General features: G+C 40.8%; 2 pseudogenes; both read left to right on the top strand.

Annotated features, from left to right (window-relative positions):
* Nucleotides 1-14,428: 14,428 nt before the first annotated feature.
* On the top strand, nt 14,429-18,559 carry LOC136120304 (serine/threonine-protein kinase MARK2 pseudogene; annotated as a pseudogene).
* Nucleotides 18,560-18,640: 81 nt separating this feature from the next.
* On the top strand, nt 18,641-19,218 carry LOC136120303 (serine/threonine-protein kinase MARK2 pseudogene; annotated as a pseudogene).
* Nucleotides 19,219-26,617: the final 7,399 nt, after the last annotated feature.

Genomic DNA, 26,617 nt, shown 5'->3' with positions numbered 1-26,617 from the left:
CCAAATAAAGGTTTTCTAGAAAAAGAGTGATCGTGTTTTCCAAATCCTAAAAGGCGCAGTTTATAAGATAGTGCTAAGACAAGTACGTACACAGGCATGTTCATAGCAGCACTATTCACAGTAGCCAAAAGGTGAAAACAGCACAAATGACCATCAACAAATGAATGGACAAATACACGGTGGAACATTATGCAGTCATAAAAAGGAATAAAGTACTGAAACATGCTACAACATGATCCTCCAAACCATGCTGAGAGAAAGAAGCCAAACAAAAGTCACATACTGTATGATCTTATTTATATGAAATATCCAGAATAGATAAAGCCATAGAGACAAAACACTGATTGATGGTTGCCAGGGGCTGAGGGGAAGGAGGAGAGGGAGAAAATGCTCAGTGGGTAGGCGGTTTTACTTCAGGGTGATGAAAATGTTTAACTAGACAGAGGTGGCAGTGGCACAACATTATGAATGTACTTGCTGCCACTGAATTGTTTGCTTTAAAATGGTTCATTTTATGATATGTGACTTCCATCTCAATAAATTATTTTTCATAAATGAGAAACCCAATAATTATTAGGAAATTTTATTACCAGCTCCCTTCATATAAATATAATATTATTATTACATTGTTATTCTTTTTTTTTTTTTTTTTTTTTTTGCAGTACGCGGGCCTCTCACTGTTGTGGTCTCTCCCATTGTGGAGCACAGGCTCCGGATGTGCAGGCTCAGCAGCCATGGCTCATGGGCCCAGCTGCTCCGCAGCATGTGGGATCTTCCCAGACCGGGGCACGAACCCATGTCCCCTGAATCGGCAGGTGGACTCTCAACCACTGAGCCACCAGGGAAGCCCCTACATTGTTATTCTTAAAAGACTGGTACAATCCAGAGGCATTAAGTCTGTCTTAATAATATTCTGACTAAAAAAAAACATTCACAGATTCTCCTCAAGAGACAGAAAGAGAAGGCAGCATCTAAAGAAAGCAATGTATTTAATAAAATGCAAAACTCCCACAAGAGCCACACAAATAGATGGAAGACGGAATACCCAGTCAAACTTAAATGCAAAAACATGGCACAGACCTAAAGGAAGAAAGTCGATATTCATGAATATTTTTAAAAGGCAAACTTACTTATTGAATCTGGAGATGATACCTGTAAATGGAGAGACCACTCTCATGGGACCAACAAGCTGGAGGAGAGAGAGAGAGAGATTAAGAGAAAATACATTTTTTCAATTTTTTCTTATTGAGATATATTTGACATACAACATTTTGTAAGTTTAAAGGACAACGTATTGATTTGATATATTTATATTGCATTATAATTACCAATGTAGCGTTAGCTAACACCTTTACCCAGTCACATAATTATCATCTCTCCTAGTGTTGGGAACAACTGAGATCTCATTTCTTGGCAACTTTAATTTTTTTTTAGTTTATAATAGAGTTTTGTGTCTACAACCACTGTACTGTATATTAGGTCTCCAGGACTTACTTATCTATTAGTTGCACACAATAAAAAATTAATAGGAGCAATGTGACACTCTATTATTTAGGTGTCTTAAAACACCTATAATTTGGTGTTTTTAAAAAGGTATAAAATCGGACTTAGGAGCTATCCATTAAAAAAAAAAAAGATGTGGGGTTTCAATTAAAGAACTGCTGTGTGGCTGCTTAAAAAAAGAAGCAAAGTTAGATTTCACTGATAGAAGTACAGTGCCCATATCCAAAGAAAAGGAAGATAACACTCCCACTATAATCACTGTTCCGAGTATCACATTTTAAGAGAGACACTGATCTACTATAATATATTCAAAGGAGAACACATTTGGTTGGCAAATGGTCTAGGAAAATATTCCAACAAAAACTGGAGGTATATTGCCTAGGGGAGAGAAAGCAAAGAGAAATACAAGACAAAGAAGCTTAGCGGTCACATTCTAAATGAACAAATAAGAAATGAAAAAAATTACAGTGAAAATTATCTATTGAAAAAATCCTCACAAACAACAAAAATTTACTGTATAGCACAGGGAACTATATTCAATATCTTATAATAAACTACAATGGAAAAAATTTAAAAAAGAATATAGATGTATACATATATATATATGTATTGCAATGTAACCGAATCACTTTGCTGTACACCTGAAATGAACACAATATTGTAAGTCAACTACACTTCAATTTAAAAAAATCCTCTAAACCACCTATAGAATACATATATATATATATATATATATATATATACACACATATACTTTTGTTTATACACACTGAAGTTTGAAAACCTCAGAGGGAACAAACAAAAGGAAAGCATCTATGCAACTGAATGGGCTTCAAATCTTTAGGATAATTTATCAACTCAAGAAGTGAATGGGAGGCTGTATTAGTTTCCTAGGGCTGTTGTAACAAAATACCACAGACTTGAGGGCTTAAAACAACAGAAATGTATTTCCCCCACAATCCTATACAGATGCTAGACATCTGAAATCAACATGTCAGCAGGACCACACTCTCTCTGAGACTTGGGATGGACTCCTTCCTTGCATTTTCCTAGCTTCTTATAGTGGCATCAATCCTTGGTGTTCCTTGGCCTTGTAAAAGATTAATAAACAGAAACCTCAATTAAATAGAGTCAGGAAACCAGAAGGGGGAGCTCTCGTGCCCTGGGATGATAGCAGAGCCCACGAGGAGGAAGAAAGACCTCCTCTTCTCTCCTGGCAACAACTCAGCCAATGAAAAGCTCTTTGTTTTTCTGGACTCATTGTTTACTGTAGCCCTCCAGACTTCCTTTTCCCCTCTATAAAAATGCTGTCCCTCCCTTGCTGTGCTGGGACTTGCACATGGCTTGCCATGGTTGTAGACCCAAGACGGCAATTCTCTCCTGATCCTGAATAAACTCGTTTTTGCTGGAGAGATAACTAGCAGTGTGTTTGTTTTAGGCCAACAGCCTGCAGCTGCATCACTCAAATCTCTGCTTCTGTTGTCATGTGACATTCTCCCTGTGTGTCTGTCTTCACATGACACTTCCCTTTTCTTATAAGGACACTAGTCATGTTGGATTAAGGCGCACTCTAATAATTACATCTTAACTTGATTATATCTGCAAAGGTCCTACTTCCAAATAAGGTCACATTCACATATACCTATCTTTTTGGTGCACACAATTCAACCCATAATAGAAGAATAAGCAAAATAGATTCTAAAGTCAATTTGCACACAGCAAGGTGTCCACCATTAGGTTTCATAGTAAGCCCTTATAACATCAACAGATGTTACAGATATGTTTGTTGATGTGATAATTAATGTTTGCTAGGCTTCCACCTAAATTTTCCTTGTTCCAACCCACATGCATACCATATGAAACTGAAAACTTTGGAAACTTTTGGGAAGGAACTTGGCCAGCTGTTTTCTGTCTTTCTAAATTGACATTCTTCTGTGCTGACCCCAGTAACCAGCTTTACTTTCCTGCCCATGGGCAGCTTTCTGGGGAGGTCAGGTTCTAAAGCCACCAGGTAAGTACATTCAGGTGAGATGGAACGGTCTTGGCCTCACTACTTAATAGCCACAGGCTTCAGTCACCTCATATATAAAATGGAAACAGTAACATGCCCCCCTCACAAGGTCACTGTGCATAAGTGAGGTAATATCTGTGAGAAGTACAGTGAGAACAAATGCTTGTCCCTTGCAAGTGCTCAACAAATGGCAGCTATGTTCATTGTAATTATTTAAACAAGCTCTATCGTGTGAAAAGAGATTTAGTGAATTCTAGTGATTTTAAGTGAATTCTCACTTACAGTAGTAAGTAAGCAATTATAGGGATCCATAAGTGGTCTGGTCTGCTTTGCAAAACAGAGTTCCCCATTGACAGATATGTGTAAACGAGGCTGTACCCATCTGTCAGGGATGCCACAGGAAGTTTGCTCTTATCTGGACATAGAGGGATAACACCTACCTTACAGCGTTATTGTAAAGACTAAGAAAATCACAAAGGAAAAAGGCGTGACTCAGTAGTTGAAATATAGCCAGGCGTTCACGGGTGGTATTACTAATCACGTTTGTTACTAGGTCATTGATAGAGAAGATTCTTGGCCAGAACAGAAAAATCAATTGAAAGACTCCCTTCCAACTCTCAGCTGACATAGTTTTACAGGAAGGCCTGCTGCTGAGTATATTTTCTAGTTTATTTAATATCTGCCTTGTGAATAAAGAAATAAACCTAGGGGTCTAAGGGCTGAGATTTTGAGGACTCATAAAAATGTTTATTCTGAGATATTCATGGCAGCATTGTTTTTAAAAAGTTAAGACTGAGAAATAATTCAAACACACAAAGTTAGAGAATTGGATAAATAAACAGTGGTACATGACTAAGAACACAGGCTCTGGAGTCAGCAGGCCAGGTCTGAAGCTCCACTCAGCCTTTGGCAAGTTAAACTCTCTCAGCCACGCTTTACTTTTATTCAGAGTGGTTGTGAGAATTAAAGCAGGTAAAGCATTTAGCATAGCACCCGACATAATAACAAGCCTTCAGTGACGATGATGATGCTGTGGGTCTATCTCTTCTTGCTTCGTAAATAAAACTAGTATATGTAGCTAAATTTTCTTTAAGTAGGTCATACAATAGAGAAACGACAATACACTAACCCAATGATGAAAATTAGCATTACCAATGGTCATTGTGTACCTCCAGATGTGATATGCTAAGGCAGATATGACATCACCAAGTAGAATTCTGACCAGGAATACGTAATCTGAGCATAGTCCAAAAAAGCAACAAATAAACCCAAATTGAGGAACATTCTATAAAATAAATGGCCTTTATTCCAAAATGTCAGTCATGAAAGGCAAAGAAAGGCTAAACACACAGTTCCAGATTAAAGGAGACCAAAGAGACATGACCACTCAGTGCTATATGTAATCCTGGACTAGATCTTGGGCTAGAGGCAAAAAAAATGTTGTAAAAAACATTATTGGGGGAGCTTCCGGGAAGATGGCGGAAGAGTAAGACGCGGAGATCACCTTCCCCCCAACAGATACACCAGAAATACATCTACGCGTGGAACAACTCCTACAGAACACCTACTGAACGCTGGCAGAAGACCTCAGACCTCCCAAAAGTCAAGAAACCCCCCCACGTACCTGGGTAGGGCAAAAGAAAACAGAATAAACAGAGACAAAAGGACAGGGACGGGACCTGCACCAGTGGGAGGGAGCTGGGAAGGAGGAAACGTTTCCACGCGCTAGGAAGCCCCTTCGCGGGCGGAGACTACGGGTGGCAGAGGTGGAAAGCTTTGGAGCCGCGGAGGAGAGCGCAGCAACAGGGGTGCGGAGGACAAAGCGGAGAGATTCCCGCACAGAGGATCGGTGCCGACCGGCACTCACCAGGCTGAGAGGCTTGTCTGCTCACCCGCCGGGGCAGGCGGGGCTGGAAGTTGAGGCTCGGCCTTCGGTCGGAGCAACGGGAGAGGACTGTGGTTGGTGGCGTGTACACAGCCTGCAGGGCTAGCCGTGCACCACGGCTAGCCGGGAGGGAGTCCGGGAAAAGGTCTGGACCTGCCGAAGAGTCAAGAGACTTTTTCTTCCCTCTTTGTTTCCTGGTGCGCGAGGAGGGGGGATTAAGAGCGCTGCTTAAATGAGCTCCACAGACTGGCGCGAGCCGCAGCTAAAAGCGCGGACCCCAGAGACGGGCATGAGACACTAAGGCTGCTGCTGCTGCCACCAAGAATCCTGTGTGCGAGCACAGGTCACTCTCCACACCTCCCTTCCGGGGAGCCTGTGCAGCCCGCCACTGCCAGGGTCGCGGGACCCAGGGACAACTTCCCCGGCAGAACGCACAGCGGGCCTCAGGCTGGTGCAACGTCACGCCGGCCTCTGCCGCCGCAACCCCGCCCCCGCACGCAGTGCCCCTCCCTCCCCCCCCCCCCCCCCCCCCCCCCGAGTGCGCCAGAGTCCCTGAATCAGCGGCTCCTTTAACCCCGTCCTGTCTGAGCGAAGAACAGACGCCCTCCGGGGACCTACACGCAAAGGCAGGGCCAAATCCAAAGCTGGGCCCTGGGAGCTATGAGAACAAAGAAGAGAAAGGGAAATCTCTCCCAGCAGCCTCAGAAGCAGCGGATTAAAGCTCCACAATCAACTTGATGTCTGTGGAATACATGAATAGACAACGAATCATCCCAAATTGAGGAGGTGGACTTTGAGAGCAAGATTTATGCTGTATAGCTTTGCTTCCCCCATTTGTCCTACGGTTCTAACCGTCGTTTTTTTTTTCCTAGTTTGTTTTTTAATTATTTTTTAATTATTTTTCTTAATAATTATTTTTTAATAACTTTATATTTTATCTTTATTTTATTTTACTTTATCTTCTTACCTTTTTTGCTTCCTTCCCTCCTTCCTTCCTTCCTTCCTCCCTCCCTCCATCCCTCCTTTCTTTCTTTCTTTGTTTCCTTTTCTCTTTCTTTCTTTCTACTTCTACTATTTCTTTCTACGTTTTCTCCCTTTTATTCACAGCCGTGTGGATGAAAGGCTCTTGGTGCTGCATCCAGGAGTCAGTGCTGTGCCTCTGAGGTGGGAGAGCAACATCAGGACACTGGTCCACAAGAGACCTCCCAGCTCCACATAATATCAAATGGTGAAAATTTCCCAGAGATCTCCATCTCAGCAGCAGCACCCAGCTGCACTCAATGACCAGCAAGCTACAGTGCTGGACATCCTATGCCAAACAACTAGCAAGACAGGAACACAACCCCACTCATTAGCAGAGAGGCTGCCTAAAATCATAATAAGTCCACAGACACCCCAAAACACACCACCAGACGTGGACCTGCCCACCAGAAAGACAAGATCCAGCCTCATCCACCAGAACACAGGCACTAGTCCCCACCACTAGGGAACATACACAACCCACTGAACCAACCGTAGCCACTGGTGATAGAAACCAAGAACAACGGGAACTACGAGCCTGCAGCCTGCAAAAAGGAGACCACAAACAGTAAGATAAGCAAAATGAGAAGACAGAAAAACACAGCAGATGAAGGAGCAAGATAAAAACCCACCAGACCTAACAAATGAAGAGGAAATAGGCAGTCTACCTGAAAAAGAATTCAGAATAATGATAGTAAAGATGATCCAAAATATTCGAAATAGAATAGACAAAATGCAAAAAACATTAACAAGGACCTAGAAGAACTAAAGAGGAAACAAACAATGATGAACAACACAATATATGAAATTAAAAATACTCTAGATGGGATCAATAGCAGAATAACTGAGCAGAAGAACGGATAAGTGACCTGGAAGATAAAATCGTGGAAATAACTACTGCAGAGCAGAATAAAGAAAAAACAATGAAAAGAACTGAGGACAGTCTCAGAGACCTCTGGGACAACATTAAATGCACCAACATTCAAATCATAGGGGTTCCAGAAGAAGAGAAAAAGAAAAGGACTGGGAAGATAATTGAAGAGATTATAGTTGAAAACTTTCCTAATATGGGAAAGGAAATAGTTAATCAAGTCCAGGAAACACAGAGAGTCCCATACAGGATAAATCCAAGGAGAAATATGCGAAGACACATATTAATCAAACTGCCAAAAATTAAATGCAAAGAAAACATATTAAAAGCAGCAAGGGAAAAACAACAAATAACACACAATGGAATCCCCATAAGGTTAACAGCTGATCTTTCAGCAGAAACTCTGCAAGCCAGAAGGGATTGGCAGGACATATTTAAAGTGATGAAGGAGGAAAACCTGCAACCAGGATTACTCTACCCAGCAAGGATCTCATTCAGATTTGATGGAGAAATTAAAACCTTTACAGACAAGCAAAAGCTGAGAGAGTTCAGCACCACCAAACCAGCTTTACAACAAATGCTAAAGGACCTTCTCTAGGCAAGAAGCACAAGAGAAGGAAAAGGCCTACAATAACGAACCCAAAACAATTAAGAAAATGGGAACAGGAACATACATCTTGATAATTACCTTAAATGTAAATGGACTAAATGCTCCCACCAAAAGACACAGATTGGCTGAATGGATACAAAAACAAAACCCATATATTTGCTGTCTACAAGAGACCCGCTTCAGACCTAGAGACACATACAGACTGAAAGTAAGGGGAGGGAAAAAGATATTTCATGCAAACGGAAACAAAAAGAAAGCTGGAGTAGCAATTATCATATCAGACAAAATGGACTTTAAAATAAAGACTATTACAAGAGACAAAGAAGGACACTACATAATGATCAAGGGATCGATCCAAAGAGAAGATATAACAATTGTAAATATTTATGCGCCCAACATAGGAGCACCTCAATACATAAGGCAAATACTAACAGCCATAAAAGGGGAAATCGACAGTAACACATTCATAGTAGGGGACTTTAACACCCCACTTTCACCAATGGAAAGATCATCCAAAATGAAAATAAATAAGGAAACACAAGCTTTAAATGATACATTAAACAAGATGGACTTAATTGATATTTATAGGACATTCCATCCAAAAACAACAGAATACATATTTTTCTCAAATGCTCATGGAACATTCTCCAGGATAGACATATCTTGGGTCACAAGTCAAGCCTTGGTAAATTTAAGAAAATTGAAATTGTTTCAAGTATCTTTTCCAACCACAACGCTATGAGACTAGATATCAATTACAGGAAAAGATCTGTAAAAAATACAAACACATGGAGGCTAAACAATACACTACTTAATAACGAAGTGATCACTGAAGAAATCAAAGAGGAAATAAAAAAATACCTAGAAACAAATGACAATGGAGACACGACGACCCAAAATTTATGGGATGCAGCAAAAGCAATTCTAAGAGGAAAGTTTCTAGCAATACAATCCTACCTTAAGAAACAGGAAACATCTCGAATAAACAACCTAACCTTGCACCTAAAGCAATTAGAGAAATAAGAACAAAAAAAACCCCAAAGTTAGCAGAAGGAAAGAAATCATAAAAATCAGATCAGAAATAAATGAAAAAGAAATGAAGGAAATGATAGAAAAGATCAATAAAACTAAAAGCTGGTTCTTTGAGAAGATAAAAAAAAATTGATAAACCATTAGCCAGACTCATCACAAAAAAAAAGGGAGAAGACTCAAATCAATAGAATTTAAAATGAAAAAGGAGAAGTAACAACTGACACTGCAGAAATACAAAAGATCATGAGAGATTACTACAAGCAACTATATGCCAATAAAATGCACAACCTGGAAGAAATGGACAAATTCTTAGAAATGCACAACCTGCCAAGACTGAATCAGGAAGAAATAGAAAATATGAACAGACCAATCACAAACACTGAAATTGAAACTGTGATTAAAAATCTTCCAACAAACAAAAGCCCAGGACCAGATGGCCTCACAGGCGAATTCTATCAAACATTTAGACAAGAGCTAACACCTATCCTTCTCAAACTCTTCCAAAATATAGCAGAGGGAGGAACACTCCCAAGCTCATTCTACGAGGCCACCATCACCTTGATACCAAAACCAGACAAGGGTGTCACAAAGAAAAAAAATGACAGGCCAATATCACTGATGAACATAGATGCAAAAATCCTCAACAAAATACTTGCAAACAGAATCCAACAGCACATTAAAAGGATCATACACCATGGTCAAGTGGGGTTTATTCCAGGAATGCAAGGATTCTTCAATATACGCAAAAGAATCATTGTGATAAACCATATTAACAAATTGAAGGAGAAAAACCATATGATCATCTCAATAGATGCAGAGAAAGCTTTCGACAAAATTCAACACCCATTTATGATAAAAAAAAAAAAAACCTCCAGAAAGGAGGCATAGAGGGAACTTTCCTCAACATAATAAAGGCCATATATGACAAACGCACAGCCAACGTCGTCCTCAATAGTGAAAAACTGAAAGCATTTCCACTAAGATCAGCAACAAGACAAGGTTGCCCACTCTTATTCAACATAGTTTTGGCAGTTTTAGCCACAGCAGTCAGAGAAGAAAAGGAAATAAAAGGAATTCAAATCGGTAAAGAAGTAGTAAAGCTGTCACTGTTTGCAGATGACATGATACTATACATAGAGAATCCTAAAGATGCTACCAGAAAACTACTAGAGCTAATCAATGAATTTGGTAAAGTAGCAGGATTCAAAATTAATGCACAGAAATCTCTGGCATTCCTATACGCTAATGATGAAAAATCTGAAAGTGAAATCAATAAAACACTCCCATTTACCACTGTAACAAAAAGAATAAAATATCTAGGAATAAACCTACCTAAGGAGACAAAAGACATGTATGCAGAAAATTATAAGAAACTGATGAAAGAAATTAAAGATGATACAAACAGATGGAGAGATATACCATGTTCTTGGATTGGAAGAATCAACATTGTGAAAATGACTCTATTACCCAAAGCAATCTACAGATTCAATGCAATCCCTATCAAACTACCACTGGTATTTTTCACAGAATTAGAACAAAAAAATTCACAATTTGTATGGAAACACAAAAGACCCCGAATAGCCAAAGCAATCTTGAGAACAAAAGACGGAGCTGGAGGAATCAGGCTTCCTGACTTCTGACTATACTACAAAGCTACAGTAATCAAGACAGTATCATACTGGCGCAAAAACAGAAAGATAGATCAATGGAACAGGATAGAAAGCCCAGAGATAAACCCACGCACATATGGTCACCTTATCTTTGATAAAGGAGGCAGGAATGTACAGTGGAGAAAGGACAGCCTCTTTAATAAGTGGTGCTGGGAAAACTGGACAGGTACATGTAAAAGTATGAGATTAGATCACTCCCTAACACCATACACAAAAATAAGCTCAAAATGGATTAAAGACCTAAATGTAAGGCCAGAAACTATCAAACTCTTAGAGGAAAACATAGGCAGAACACTCTATGATATAAATCATAGCAAGATCCTTTTTGACACACCTCCTAGAGAAATGGAAATAAAAACAAAAATAAACAAATGGGACCGAATGAAACTTCAAAGCTTTTGCACAGCAAAGGAAACCATAAACAAGACCAAAAGACAACCCTCCGAATGGGAGAAAATATTTGCAAATGAAGCAACTGACAAAGGATTAATCTCCAAAATTTACAAGCAGCTCATGCAGTTCAATATCAAAAAAAACAAACAACCCAATCCATAAATGGGCAGAAGACCTAAATAGACATTTCTCCAAAGAAGATATACAGACTGCCAACAAACACATGAAAGAATGCTCAACATCATTAATCATTAGAGAAATGCAAATCAAAACTACAATGAGATATCATCTCACACCAGTCAGAATGGCCATCATCAAAAAATCTAGAAACAATAAATGCTGGAGAGAGTGTGGAGAAAAGGGAACACTCTTGCACTGTTGGTGGAATGTAAATTGATACAGCCACTGTGGAGAACAGTATGGAGGTTCCTTAAAAAACTACAAATAGGACTACCATATGACCCAGCAATCCCACTACTGGGCATATACCCTGAGAAAACCATAATTCAAAAAGAGTCATGTACCAAAATGTTCATTGCAGCTCTATTTACAATAGCCCGGAGATGGAAACAACCTAAGTGTCCATCATCGGATGAATGGATAAAGAAGATGTGGCACATATATACAATGGAATATTACTCAGCCATAAAAGGAAACGAAATTGAGCTATTTGTAATGAGGTGGCTAGACCTAGAATCTGTCATAGAGTGAAGTAAGTCAGAAAGAGAAAGACAAATACCGTATGCTAACACATATATATATGGAATTTAAGGGGAAAAAAAATGTCATGAAGAGCCTAGGGGTAAGACAGGAATAAAGACACAGACCTACTAGAGAAAGGACTTGAGGATATGGGGAGGGGGAAGTGTAAGCTGTGACAAAGCGAGAGAGAGGCATGGACCTATATACACTACCAAACGTAAGGTAGGTAGCTAGTGGGAAGCAACCGCATAGCACAGGGAGATCAGCTCGGTGCTTTGTGACCGCCTGGAGGGGTGGGATAGGGAGGGTGGGAAGGGGGGAGACGCAAGAGGGAAGAGACATGGGAACATATGTATATGTATAACTGATTCACTTTGTTATAAAGCAGAAACTAACACACCATTGTAAAGCAATTATACTCCAATAAAGATGTAAAAAAATTAAAAACAAAAACATTATTGGGACAATTGGCAAAACGTGAATATGAACCATAGATAAAAGTACTGTATTAATTAACTTCTAAACTTAACAACTGTACTGTGGCTATGTAAGAAAATATCTTCGTTCTTTGGAAACGGGCACTGAGGTATGATGAAATAAAGGGGCCTCAGCCATGCAGCCTCCTGTCATATGGTCCAAAAAATTAAAATGTTTATATATATGTGTACACATACATACACACATGCAGAGAAAACAAGAGTGAGAATGATAAAGCAAATGTAGCAAAATGTCAAAAATCAGTGAATTTGGGTAAAGAGTATTTGGGTATTCTCTATACTAGCAATTTTCCTTAAGTTTAAAATTATTTCAAAGTTAGTTGTTTGTTTTTTTAATCTATAGAGAAGGGAAAGTACTGGGAGTAGAGATGAAGCAAAATTGGCCACAAGTTGACCACTGTTGAATCTGAGTGATGAGCACATGGGGTTTATTATACTCTTCTGCCTACTATTGTATATATTTTTAAATCAAGTCATAAGGTACCATGATAAAATGATTGTTTTGTAAAACGTCTGTGTGCTCATACATGTAATAGTGGCATATGTGTGCGCAAGTCTGTGTACATACGGCTGATTATGGTGTGTGCACATTTGTACACACACATGAATGTGAGCAACTGTGCACACATATGTACCAAAGACTATTTACCAAAGGGTCCAGAGTGCCTCTTTCTCAACAAGGCCACACAGAATTTGATCTTGAGAAACTTAACACTCTCTTCCTCAACTTTCCCTTCTGTAAAATGTGAATGACAGTAGGAACTACCTCCTCTGGTTATTAGTGAAGTTTAAACATGTTAATATATGTAAAATGTTTAGAACAATGCCTTACACTGCTTTTACTATTATTTTTTAGGTAGTAACATCATGGGTAATTTTTGCTGTCTCCTTTACACCTTTCCTTATTGTCCGAACTTTCTTTTTTACAGTAACTTCATAGTCTGGAAAAAAAAAAAAAGAACTTTTTTTATTTTAGCAAAATAACAGAGAGAAGGAAGGAAAGAAGGAAGGGAGGAAGGGATAAAGAGAGGAAGGAAAGAAAGGAGGAGAGAAGGGAGGGAGGGAGGGAAGATTTGCCCTCTAGGGCTAATTCCAATTTCTCCTACAGCTGAACTCTTCATTGGATCATTTTTTTAAATAAATTTACTTATTTTATCTATTTATTTTTTGGCTGCATTGGGTCTTCGTTGCTGCAGGTGGGCTTTCTCTAGTTGCGGCGAGCGGGGGCTACTCTTCATTGCATTGTGCGGGCTTGTCATTGCGGTGGCTTCTCTTGTTGCGGAGCACGGGATCTAGGCGCGCGGGCTTCAGTAGTTGTGGCACGCGGGCTCAGTAGTTGTGGCTCGTGGGCTCTAGAGCACAGGCTCAGTAGTTGTGGTGCATGGACTTAGTTGCTCTGCGGCATGTGGGATCTTCCCAGACCAGGTCTCAAACCCGTGTCCCCTGCATTGGCAGGCGGATTCTTAACCACTGTGCCACCAGGGAAGCCCCCATTGGATCATTTTAATCGCTATTATTTGAATAAGACTTGAGGGGATTTTTTTCCCCCCTGGAAAATTAAAAATTATTTTGTAATGCAAATGGTCCTTCTCTGGTGTATTTGTCCTATAATTAGGGAATTGGAAGTTTCTTAAAGGCAATGCAAACGTGAGTGCCCATTCAGATAAGGGCAATCTTTTCTCTTTTCCTAATTTTAATTTTGAACTTTTTTTAAAATATAAAAAATAAATAAATTTATTTTAAAAAGTAGTTACCCAGATCAGTATATAATTACAAATGTGGTGTCATAAAGGAAGGTGTCACACCGTATATACTTCAAATTTACTTTTGATTATCTACTACTAGTAATAACTTTGACTAACACTGGTTGTGGTATTAATTAGGAGATTTCCAGTTGTGACAGAAACCCAACTGAAAGTAGCTTAAGAGAAAAAAGGAATTTATTGGTTCACCCTTGGCACACCCAGAAGCAGAAGCTTAAATGATAACTCCCTTTGAATTTCCAGACCCCACCTTCCTCCTCAGTGTTAATTCTCAGGCAGCCTCTCTCAATGGGGCCAAAGAGATGGTTACTGGCAATCCAGGTATACAAGGATCTATAAAATTCTAGATCCAGGGGAAAGAGAGATGCCCTCTGTCCCAAGGTCCCTGTATCAAACCCTTAAAGAAGACCTGATCTGCCCAATTTGGACCATGTGCTCTTTCTGAACCAATCCTTCAGGCCAAAGGAATGAATGCTCTCATCGGTCAGCCTGGATCCTATGCCCACGCATTTTGCCTGGGGTACTGGCAGGATAGATGCCATCCAAACTCTAAAGAATGGTTGTCATACCAGCGTAAGAGGTGTTGGATGGTCAAAAGCCATCCGGCCACCCCATGGCAGTGTCTGAAATTCTGTCTCTTCACAAAGCCTTAATAATAGAGTGCACACTCCGAACCAAATTCAGGCAGGTAGGGATAGAAGGCAAAGGCTTCCAGCTTCCAGCTTGGTCAATGTCTTAGCAGGCTGAGTCCACCAGAGGTCAGGGCAGAGCACAAAGCAGGAATGGTCCAGGAGCTGGCTCTTCAACCCTGCTCAAATCAGCAGCTCACACCTCAGTCCCTGGGAACACCGAGACTGCAGTCATCAGAAACAAAACCCAGGCTGCAGCAAGGAACCAGATTTCCTTCAGAACTGGCTACCTAAGGGACAGGTCTAGATGGGAGCAGGGGCAGACAGGGAGAGAGAAGTGATTTCTAAAACATTCTAGTCTGCAGCTGCACATGTTACGCCGAAGAAACACAGCTACAGTGCCCCAGAATCATGCAAAATGAAACACAAAATGTATCAGGACAGAATCGACCAGAAAAGCTAGATTCTGGTCTCTGCCACCACCTGCCTCTCTCGACTCTCCTTCCACCACACTTCTGCCTGCTCACTGTGTCAGCCACACTGATTGACTTTCTGCAATTCAATCATACCAAACTTGTTTCCTCAGAGCCTTTTGCCTTGTGGTACCCTCTGTTCAGAGAGTCCTTTTCGTAGATCTTGTCCCTTCCTGTCAAAGAAATTTCATATGAAATGTTAGTACCCATCTAAAGTAATGTCCCACCGAGTAGCACTAACACCATGTTTATTTCCTTCATATCATTCATCACCCTTTCAATATGGCTGTTAATTTGTTAACTTGTTGTTTTCCCCACCCCACAACAAAGCACAGGAAACTCAGGGACTTTCTTCTGAAGTTTATCCAGCACCCAGAATAGTGCCTCCTCAGAGCATAAGGGCCCAGGAAACATCTGATGAATGAACAAACTAATGAATGAGCCCTAGTTTCCCACATAAAAAATTAGATGGTTAGATTATGCTATATTAGCAATGGCTACCATACATTGACCATATATTGCATGTTGGGCACATTGGTAAGGGCTGTGGGTAGCGCTGTAGATGGTTGACTTTATTTTTTTTTCAGCCCTAACAAGATCCCAAATATTCTCAGGCAGGACCTCAAATATCCAAAATGATGTTTCTGATGCCAAAATTCCTCACTTGGCCATTATGTCTTTGGCTTAGTTCAGAACCTTTCAAACTAACATTTTTGCTGAAGAAACATTTGCTCAAGTGAAATTTCACCTGGAAGTCCTATATGAAAAACAATTGAAAAAAAGTGTGCATGTTAGCCCAATGAAAAAGCCTCCAACACATTTCAGGAAAAGGAATCATAAAGACCATCATCAATGACCACAAGGTAATTGAGCTAATTGGGAGACATTTCTCTTGCAGAATTATTCCAGCTAATAAATGAAGGGATGATAAATTTAGTATTTTGCTACTTGTCATGATTTAATGGATCTCAGCAATGAGCACGGAAGCCTACTAACCTCACAAAAAGAAAGACCATCAGCCTCCTGATAAAAGAACACACCACCACACATGAAGGAGTCTCACCAAAAAGATCACATCTAAATCTCATCAGCCTTGCAATTTTAACTATCAATTTACAGGAAGTACAGAGGAACTTGTTAATGTACACCACAGGAATACAATCAGGAAAATCCAAACAGTAGGAAATTAACAACATGAATTCATCAAAAATAAATAACAAGATGGGGAAGGAAGGAGATGGAGTAGAAAGTGACAGACTGAAAGAGGTTTAAATTCATATGAACCAATCACAAAATATAAATGATTTTTGGATCCTAATTCAAGCAGATAATCTGAAAAACCAAAATTTTCAAAATGCATAAGACAATTAAATTTTAACACTGACTAGATGATGGTATTGAGGAATCAGTATTTTTAGAATGGCATTTAAGTTATATTTCTTATAGAGAGTATTTTTATTTTATAGATACAAACTAAAAAATGAATAAAATGAAAAAAGAAGTTAATAAAGAGACAAATTAAAAATCCCCACATATTTGGACATTTGAAAATACACTGAGCCAAAAATTATTACAACTTTTCAAACTAGAAATAAAAAAGCCATTGAAACATCATACAGGTTTAAAATTTTAATAGTGTAAATATTGATAGCTATATCCACATAAATGAAAATTTTTTTTAAGTCTAAAAGGGTTCATCAGACAAAAAAAAAAAAAAAAAATGAGGAAACCACTGTGGAGTATCACTAACCATAATAGGTCCCTTTCTTGCTATGTCCTCATAAGGAGCCATTGTTATGGAATTCTAAGCACCTATACAAGTTCCTGGTTGGCCTAGATTTGTGGTCCTTCTAGCTTGGGAAGCTGCTTTTCAGTGACCTGAGGGATGTTGACCAAAGTTAGTTTTCTCCTTTACATTGTAGGCTGTCTGTATATTCCATTTGGGTTTTTTGGGGGGTTTTTTTTTTGGTTTTCTTTTTATTTTTTTCTCTTTTTAATTTTTCTCACTGTTTTCCATTTTTCTTTTTCTCTCTTTTTTTTTTTTTACTTGATAGTTTTATCTTTTTTCTTTCCCTCATTTTTTCTTTTTTATTATTTTTTCTCACTTCTTTTTTACTTAGTGTATTTTTATTTTAGTTTGTCATTGTGGTTTTCTTTCTTTTTTTTTTTGGCTGCATCGGGCCTTCGTTGCTGCACACAGGCTTTCTCTAGTTGCGGCGAGCGGGGGTTACTCTTCGTTGCAGTGCGCAGGCTTCTCACTGTTGCAGAGCACGGGCTCTAGGCGCACAGGCTTCAGTAGTTGTGGATCTCAGACTCTAGAGCGCAGGCTCAGTAGTTGTGGCACATGGGCTTAGTTGCTCCATGGCATGTGGGATCTTCCTGGACCAGGGCTCGAACCCGTGTTCCCTGCATCGGCAGACAGATTCTTAACTACTGCGCCACCAGGGAAGCCCCTGCCATTGTGTTTTGATTCCATTATAAAGATCAGTTCATCAGGTAGTGTGAAAAGTGATTTTCTTTTGAGGTGACCTGGACCAATCTCACCAGCTTTTCCCACGTTTAAGCTGATCTTGGGACACCTTGCCTTCAACCCCTGCAGCGAATCTAACATGCTGCAGGGCTTTCCGCCATCTCTGCTGAGGAGGAGACCCATGCTGGCAACAACCAGCTCCTCAAGATCAACAGCAAGGGTACCTTTGCCAAGGTGAAGTTGGCCTGACACATCCTGACTGGGAAGGAGGTAGCTGTGAAAATCATTGACAAGCGTCAACAGGATTCCTCCAGTCTCCAGGGACTATCCCACAAAGTAAAATTCATGAAGGCTTTGAATCATCCCAATACAGTGAGGTTATTTGAAGTGATGGAGGCTGAGGACAAGACTCCTTGTCATGGAATATGCTACTGGAAGAGAGCACCTAGTGGCTCTTGGCAGTTTGCAAGAAAAAGAGATCCAAGTCAAATTCTGCCAGATAGAGTCTGCTATAAAGTACCAGCACCAGAAGTTTATTATCCTGGATGCTGACATGACCACCAAGATTGCAGACTTTGGCTTCTGCATCAAATTCACCTTCAGCAATAAGCTGGATACCGTCTGTGGCAGTCCCCTGTTATGCTGCCCTGGAACTCTCCCAGGGCCAAAAGTATGATGGACCCTCCATTGCTGTGTGGAGCTTAGGAGTCATCCTTTATACTGGTCAGTGGATCCCTGCCTTTGATGGGCAGAACTTCAAGGAGATATGAGAGGGAGTACTGGGCAAAATATACCATATTCTCTTAGAATTGTGTGTGGAATATGACAACCTGCTCAAGAAATCTTTCATTTTCAATCCCAGCAAGAGAGATACTTTAGAGTAAATCATGGAGGATTCATGAACGAATGTGGGTCATGAAGATGAGAAGCTAAAGCTTTATGTAGAGCCACTCTCTAACTACAGGACCCTGCAGACTGAGCTGACGCATCCATAGGTTACACACAGAAAGGGATCCTAGGACTCACTTAAGTTAATTGCCAAACACTGCAGCCCAGCACAACCTCCAGTGTGTCCCTGCGGCCTCCTCCTCCACCCAAAACTTTAGCAGCGATGCTGGGACCCCAGATGGAACAAATTTCCTCCACAGTTTATCCAAAGGAAATTCCCTACACACTGGGCAGTACATTTGGGATCAGCAGATTTTTGCCCCAATGTGATCCCAGCCTCTCCCTCGGGCAATAACCACAGCTAGCACTGGGCCACTGGTGGCTTCTTTAGCAAGTTCTCCCTCAAGTTTATATGAAGGTATGCTTATTTCAGGTGTGCCAGAAGGAACCTGCATAAACCTGTAAGCAAACAGCATATGGAGATACTCAAAGCTAGGGAGGCCAAGCCACACACTGCACTTTACATGGAGTATGAAGATCACAAACTCCATGGAGTCCTTTAACATGGCATCAAAATTCAGCAAGGTGCTCGACACAAAAGCTGCCAGTATGAGCTGAATAAGAAATGGTACTACTGTGCATGCATGGCACCCCAGGGCCAAGAAGGCTTCCTGCAGTGGGAGGCGGAGGTGTGCAAACTCCCACAATGGTCCCTCAACAGGGTCATTTAAACACACAGCCAGCACCTCCATGGCCCTCAAAAGCATTGCCTCTAAAATAACCAAGGAACTTAAGCTTTAAAAGGCTGCCAGATTTTTAGCACAGTGAAACTACTTTATATGATACTCTTAACCATAGATTCATATCCTTGTACCTTCATCTGTCCAGAAACATAGAACGTACAACACCAGGAGTAAATCCTACTGTAGACTATGGACCTTGGGTAATAACGACATGTCAATGTAAGGTTCATCAGTTATAACAAATGTACCAACCTGGTGGGGGATGTTGACAGTGGGAGGGGCTATGCATGTGTGGGGACAGGGAGTATATTAAATCTCTATCTTCCTCTTAATTTTCCTGTGAACCTAAAACTGTTCTTTTATTAAAAAAAGTCTTTTTTTAAAACGCTGCCAGGAACCACCTAGGAGACAGAAGGACGGGCCAGCTGGCTCCATCTGCCAGCCTGCCACCTAGCCCCACCCCAAAGGCAGTGACTGGACTGGTCTGTTTCCCCTGGGGCACTTATCCCCTCCCCTGCCCTTCTGGGTGTTTTCTTCCTTGTTTGTGAGAGAGGGCAGATTGTTCTGTAAAATAAAGATAAAAAACAAAACTCTTCCTCCTTCCTCTTTCCTCCTTCCTCTTTCCTCCTTCTTCCTTTCCTTGCCCCTCCTCCTCCCCGTCTTATATTTTGGCCTACACAGAAAAAATTTGGTTACATACAGAGGGAACTGAGCAAATAGTTAAATACATCAAGGGTAATGAAAACCAGGTTTCTCCATGGAAAAAGAGTTACAAATATGGAAAAGGATAGGATAGGATAGGATAGGTTAGGATAGGATAGGATAGAATAGAATAGAATGCTCAGAAACAAAGCCACACACTTACGTAATATTGATAGATGACAGAGGGGACACATCAGTAGGGAAAGGAGTAACTGTTCATTAAATACAGCTGTAAAAAAAATTGCAATCCATGTGGAAAAGGAAGAAATTGGATCCCTGCCTCACATTATAACCAAAAATCAATTCTATTGTATTAAGGGCATAAATATGAAAACAAAACTTTTATTTTTATTATTTTTTATTGAAGTATAGTTGATTTACAATATTATGTTAGTTTTAGGTGTACAGCACAGTGATTCAGGTTTGTTTTTTTTTTTGCAGATTATATTCCATTAAAGGCTATTACAAGATAATGAACATAACTCCCTGTGCTATACAGTAAATCCTTGTTGCTTACCTATTTTATGTATAGTTGTTTGTATCTATTAATCCCAGATACAATCTGTTAATTCCACAGGGGGAGGAGGGACAAATTAGGAGTATGGAATAAACAAAACTTTTATTTTTCAATAGAAGAAATTAAGTGGATTTTTTTTTTTTTTTTTTTTTTTTGCGGTACGCGGGCCTCTCACTGTTGTGGCCTCTCCCGTTGCGGACGCACAGGCTCAGCGGCCGTGGCTCACGGACGCAGCCGCTCCGTGGCATGTGGGATCCTTCCGGACCAGGGCACGAACCCGTGTCTCCTGCATCGGCAGGCGGACTCTCAACCACTGCGCCACCAGGGAAGCCCCATTAAGTGGATTTTTTTAAACCTTGAGGTAGGGAATGATTTCTAATCAGGACATAAAAAGCATTGACTATGAAAAAAAAGATTTATCAATTTGACTGTTTAAAATTAAGAATTTATTAGTTATCAAAAGACACCTTAAAGTATGTGAAATAAATTACAAACTTGGAGCAAATATTCCCAGTACATGCAACTAACAAAGAATCAGCATCAAGAAAACCTCCTTTACAGCAATCAGAAAAGTACAAACAATTCATTGTAGGGGTCAGCAATTTTTCTTAAAGGATCAGATTGTAAATACTTCAGTCTTTGAGGACTATCTGGTCTCTGTCACAACTACTCAGCCATTATTTTTCAAAAGCAGCCATAGAAAATACGTAACATAATTACTGGTTTTTTTTTGGTGTGGTGAAAAAATTTAAGATTTACTCTCTCAGCAACTTTCAGGTTTATAATACAATATTGTTAACAGTCACCATTCAGTACATTAGATGAGGTGATAGAGATGATGTGAACTTACCCTATTGTAATAATTTTGCAATATATACATGTATATATATATATAATTGCACTATATAATATCAAATTATCACATTGTACACCTTAAACTTACACAATGCTGTATATCAATTATATCACAATGAAGCTGGAAAAAAATGCATTGCAAATTAACAGTGCTCCAAAAAAATCTTTAATTACAAAATGGGGGGCCAGCCCCATGGCCTTAGTTTGCCAATCTTTCTCATAAGGACTGGGGTTGAAATTTGAGTTTGTATCATCTTTGCTACATGATAAAATACTCCAAAACTTGGTGGCTTAAAACAGTAAATATTATTTCTCATGATCCTGTGGATCAACTGGGTGGTTGTTCTGGTCTAGGCCAGCTTGGCAAATCTCTGTTATCAACTGGCAGCTTGGATGGGACTGGAGGTTTTAGGCTGTATTATAGACTGAAGGTTTGTGCTCCCTCAGAATTCATATGTTGAAACCTAATCCCCAATGTGATGGTATTTGGGGGTGAGGTCTTTGAGAGGTGACTAGGTCTTGAGGGTAGACCCTCATGAATGGGATTAATGCCCTTCAAAAAGAAACCTCTTGAATGTGCACCTCAAAGCTCATCTGCTTAGCAAAGCCACAAAACACAAACCTCTCACTTTTCACCTATGTTTCCACCTAAAAACAAAAACAAAAAACCTACACCACACAGAACTCAGATTTGCTGAAAAATACGTTTCTAATCTCAGAAAAATCTCCGTGTGGCAGATGGCCTACATGCCTCTGTCACGTGGTCCACTTAGGAGTAGGGGTCAGAAGGGAGACCCTATTGGCTGCAGGTGGGAAACTGCATGGACTCATGGAAAGTGAAAGCAGGACTTGGCTGCAGAGCTGGGGCTGGATATAGCTCTTCTCCCGACAGCCTGGGAATGGGAAGGTCACGTCGACTCATGGGAGCTTCAGGGTCAAGCCAACCAAGATTTAGGGACAACCCAAGAGGTTTCCAATCCCCTGGCATAATTTAGACACGTTTGGGGAAGAGCGCAAGTTCCCTACCTGAGATGACTTTTAAGACTTTCCAATGCAGACGGTATAAGCATTTCTTCAGGGTCCCCTGGAGGCAGCTCATTCACAAGGCATCACCTCTGGGGAGGGGCAGGGGGCCCCAGACAGTAAGCATATAGCACTTAAGACAAAGCAGATGGCACCAACTTTTAAAGATGACTCTTTACTACTTAATCAATGGCTTCACCTCTAAATTATATTTTTACAGATATGTACCTATGCAACTTAACGTGGCTCTTCTAAGCAGGTGAGGACTTCCTCTTCAATGCTCTATAAAAATGATTTGTGTTCTTATAGTGAGTTTTTCCAGTAAATGTGGCTTAATATTTTAATTCTTAGAATGTGTCTTCTCGGGGCTTCGCTGGTGGCGCAATCGTTAAGAGTCCAACTGCCAACGCAGGGGACATGGGTTCGAGCCCTGGTCCGGGAAGATCCCACATGCCATGGAGCAACTAAGCCCGTGCACCACAACTACTGAGCCCACGTGCTGCAGCTACTGAAGCCCGTGTGCCTGTGCTCCACAACAAGAGAAGCCACCACAACGAGAAGCCCTCACACCGCAAGGAAGAGTAGCCCCGGCTCTCCGCAACCAGAGAAAGCATGTGCACAGCAACAAAGACCCAACACAGCCAAAATAAACTAACTAAATAAATAAATTTATAAAAATAAAATAGGGCTTCCCTGGTGGCGCAGTGGTTGAGAGTCCGCCTGCCGATGCAGGGGACACGGGTTCGTGCCCCGGTTCGGGAAGATCCCACATGCCGCGGAGTGGCTGGGCCCGTGAGCCATGGCTGCTGAGCCTGCGCGTCCGGAGCCTGTGCTCCACAACGGGAGAGGCCACAACAGTGAGAGGCCCGCGTATCGCAAAAAAAAAAAAAATAAATAAAATAAAATAAAATAAAATAAAAGAACGTGTCTTCTTTATGTGATGCTACTAAATTCTGTTTTGTTTGTGGAATGACTAGCACAGGCCAACTCCCTCTCTTCACTTAACAAAAGACCGATGAGCTGTTAATTAAGCTGTTATCTCCACGGTGCTACTTGCTCAATGCACTGATTTCTTAAGTATGTGGAATCCTTTTTCTTCTGAATCTGTATATCATATGTAAGACTGAATCTACTTAATAAACACTGAATAACCAAAAAAAGAAAGGAAAAGAAACCTCTTTAGGGAAAAATCTGAGTATCTCCTCTCCTCTCACACCTATACTTCCTTTGCCTTCACATCTAACACCAGATGTGTGGGGCTTTTCCCCACACCAAGCAATTCTGTGACACCGGCCTGGTGCCCTACAATTTAATTAGATTCTGATACCATCTACCTGGAGTAAGCATCAGATCCTCTGTGTTAAAGGGCTCAGTCCCACAAAACTGCCCCCTGCCCACCCCCAACTTCGTTTGGATGCTAAGCTCAAATCCAGGTTGTTACCTGTACTTCTGACAGAATGGCTGTAACTCAGAAGTTCCCACGACCCCCTCCTCAACTTTGATTAATTTGCTAGAGTGGCTCACAGAACTCAGGAAAACAGTTTACTTACTATTGATACATTACTGGTTTACTACAAAGAATATTAAGGATGCGAATGAAGGGCCAGATGAAGAGATACATAGGGTGAAGGCCGGAAGCGTCCCAAGCACAGGAGTTTGTCTCCATAGAGTGTGGGGTACACTGCCCTCGGGGCATGTGGGTACATTCTTGTTCACCAACCTGGAAAATCTCCCAGCCTCATCCTTTTAGATTTTTATGGAGGCTTTGTTACATAGGCATGATTGATTAAATCACTGATGATTGGTGATTGAACTCAATCTCCAGCCTCTCTCCCTTCCCCAGAGGTAGAGGGGTGGGAGGGGAGGCAGAAAGTTCCAATCCTCTAATACTTTAATGGTTCCCTTGGCAACCGACCCCCAACCTTAAGGGCTATCCAAAAGTGACCTCAATAACATAAATTCAGGTGTGGTTGAAAAGCGTGCTCACATTACTTAGGAAATCTCAAGGGTCTTAGGAGCTCTGTGCCAGGAACAGGATGAAAATCGACTATATATTTGTTACAGATCACAAAACCACAAGCGAGCTCCCTTGTTCCTTCTATCATGTGAGGGCATAGCCAGAAGATGGCCATCTATGAACCAGGCCCTCACCAGATGCTGAATCTGTTGGCATGTTGATCTTAGACTTCTCAGCCTTTAGGAACGCAAGAAATAAATGTCTGTTTGATTACAAACCATTCAGTCTCTGGTATTTCATTATAGCAGCCCAAACAGACTAAGACACAGTAGTTCACTTACATGCCTGGTGGTTGGCAGAACAGTCAGGATAGGGGCCTCCTCTTGGCCCCTTGTCTTTTCTACCATGTGTTTTCATCTTCCAGGATGCTGATCTGGATTTTGTCAGTGGTGGCAAAAAGACTCCTAGCAGCAAGAAAGGACAACCCAAAGCATAAGCAGTTTTCAGGCCTCTGCTTGCATCACATTTCTTAACGTTCCTTTGACCAAAATAGGTCATATGGACAAGCCCAGATTCAAGAGGTAGAGAAACAGACTCTATCATCTCTTGACAGAAGGATGAGCAAAGTCACATGGCAAAGGGGAATGCAATCTGGAATGGGAGGAATTTGCAGCCATTTTACAATCGACCTAACTGTAAACATTTAAACAACATGATGTAAATGCATACTCTAGGTAGTCAGTGACTGCAAATACATAAATTACTAACTTCTCATGTTAGACTTCTCTGGCTTTTTATTCCTAAAGGAAAGCTTTTCCACCAATAACAAGTTTATAGAACAATCCATGATTTTGCTTTCACAAGCTCTCTTATGCCAATCTCTTATGCAAATGGGTCAACTGAGACATTTCTATAAACTATTTATATCAATGCATTCCCTCCCCTTGAACCTCGCTTAGAGAGACTTACTAGACTTGAGGTGAAAACACTCAAATAAACCACACAATTCTATAGCTAAAAAATGAAAAATATGTATAACTAATTTTTATAATACAAACTACAGAATGTATCACATTTATAAAATGGAGGCATGGTTTTTAAATTTGAGAAACACCAACCTGATACTAAAGAGATTCCAATTTCCAAGTATACCCTGAGCTCTGTAGAGGCCATTTCTCTTCAAAAGAGACCCTGTGGTTACAGGGTCCAGAGAGAGAGCATCCCTGGAACAGCCACAGGAATATTCTTCTCCTGGCTGAATCCACCCCCTGGATGGTTGGCAGTTGGCAACCTGACAAGTGTTTTACATTCAAAAAGTCAAGCTCTGAGTGAATCTGCCCAGAGCCTCTGGTGAAGAGGGCCTTGCCAATCACGCCTGGATGCCCAGGCCTGGCATCTGTCCCTTGCCCCTGCCATTCTGACAGCTGTGGAAGAAGGGACCCAGGCTCCCAGCTTGGGCTGTCACTAAGTGATGGCAGCCCTTTTGCTGAAGGTCAAACTCTAATTCTCACTCCAGGGAGACTTCGTTCTCTCTTTCTCTCTTTCAGCCTGTCCATCTTCATAACTGTTTGCGTTTTTCTGCTGCTTTATAGTCTTCAAAACATTTTCCCTTTCACACTCTCATTCGATCCTCCCCATAGGAAGAGGGTGTCACAGCAATCATGAATTTCCCTTTTGTAAGAAGAAGCAGAGAGACTAGGCAATTGAGTGTTGGAAGAATATACAACGTAGCAGTTAAGAACAAAGGCTCCGGAGTTAGATTCCTGCCAGTCTCCTTCCATGTAACCTCGGGCAAACTGCATAATCTCTCTCTCCCTCTCTCTCTCCCCCTCGGTTTCCCTGTATATAAAGTAGAGATAATAATCTTTCCTGTTTCATAAGGTTTTTGCAAGAACGAAGTATAAGAAGAAATGTCTGGCATAAAACAATATCTCAATAAACCATAAGGATATGTTTATTATTTGTACTGCTTCTGTTGTTATCACATAGCTAGATTACAGCAAAGCAAGGACTAGAATGCACATCCATGGGCCTGAAAGCCATACTATCTACATCCACCTTTCAATAAAGTGAGTGGGGGTTCTGGCTGTTCTGCTTTCCTACATGAGAAGCAAATTATCCCATAAAGGAGTAGCCTAGAGGACCTATCTTCTTAAAAGAAAACCTTTTCTTCCAGCTTGCTAAAACTTCAGAAAGGAGCCTGAGGGTCCTGAACTCTTATAGTTACCTCCAAAAAACAGGTATTATAAAAAACTGGGTTAGTCTCAGAATACTGTTAGCCTTTCCCTCCACAACCTATTATTCTAATCCAGGAAAGTCAGCGTGTCCAGGAATATCAGTTCTACTGACAATCAAAGTTCTTGCTTTTAGCCAGGAGTCTCAAATCCTTCCCCAACAAAACCT

This window comes from Phocoena phocoena, chromosome 3 (assembly GCF_963924675.1).
Source record: "Phocoena phocoena chromosome 3, mPhoPho1.1, whole genome shotgun sequence".
NCBI classification, from domain to species: domain Eukaryota; kingdom Metazoa; phylum Chordata; class Mammalia; order Artiodactyla; family Phocoenidae; genus Phocoena; species Phocoena phocoena.
The sequence above is the reverse complement of the archived record's forward strand: the minus strand, read 5'-3'. Positions and strand labels throughout refer to the sequence as shown.